At 54.0% G+C, this 474-nt stretch overlaps 1 protein-coding gene across 13 annotated transcripts in view; it reads right to left on the bottom strand.

Moving 5' to 3' along the window:
• LOC119590797 (E3 SUMO-protein ligase EGR2-like) overlaps window positions 1–474 on the bottom strand; it is a 113995-nt gene that overhangs the window by 46829 nt on the left and 66692 nt on the right. The window lies entirely within an intron of this gene.

Genomic DNA, 474 nt, shown 5'->3' with positions numbered 1-474 from the left:
GCACACTGGGGTGGAAGAGCGCCCGAGATCTTACCTGCGGACGGTCGTGCTTGCAAGCAGCCACACAACCATAGCTCCCCTCCAAGCCCCGCCAGACGGACCCTAGCCGAGACGGCGATGGCGGCGGCGTAGAAAACGTGCACACACCACCACCACGCCAGCTTCAGCCTCGCTGGCTCGCGGGGGCACATTCTCCATTCAGCAGCAGCACCAGGCAGCCGAGCGCCCTCCCCACGACCCCCAGCCTCTACCCTTTGCAAGCAAAAATGTCGAGAATGTGATGCTCCGTTCCACCCAGATATATACAGTCCGCAAATGCCGATGCTGTTAAATTTCGTACCTGTGTTTTCCTTTTCTTTCCCTCATTTTTTCATATATATCTCTACTTTTACGGTAACGAAAAAAATCAGAGCCCGGGGAGTTACGGTCAACTTTCTCGGGAAGGAGAAATTAAAACTTCGAACTATTACCAAG

This window comes from Penaeus monodon, chromosome 27, assembly GCF_015228065.2.
Source record: "Penaeus monodon isolate SGIC_2016 chromosome 27, NSTDA_Pmon_1, whole genome shotgun sequence".
Lineage (NCBI taxonomy): Eukaryota > Metazoa > Arthropoda > Malacostraca > Decapoda > Penaeidae > Penaeus > Penaeus monodon.
This window is presented reverse-complemented; position numbering and strand designations above follow the sequence as displayed.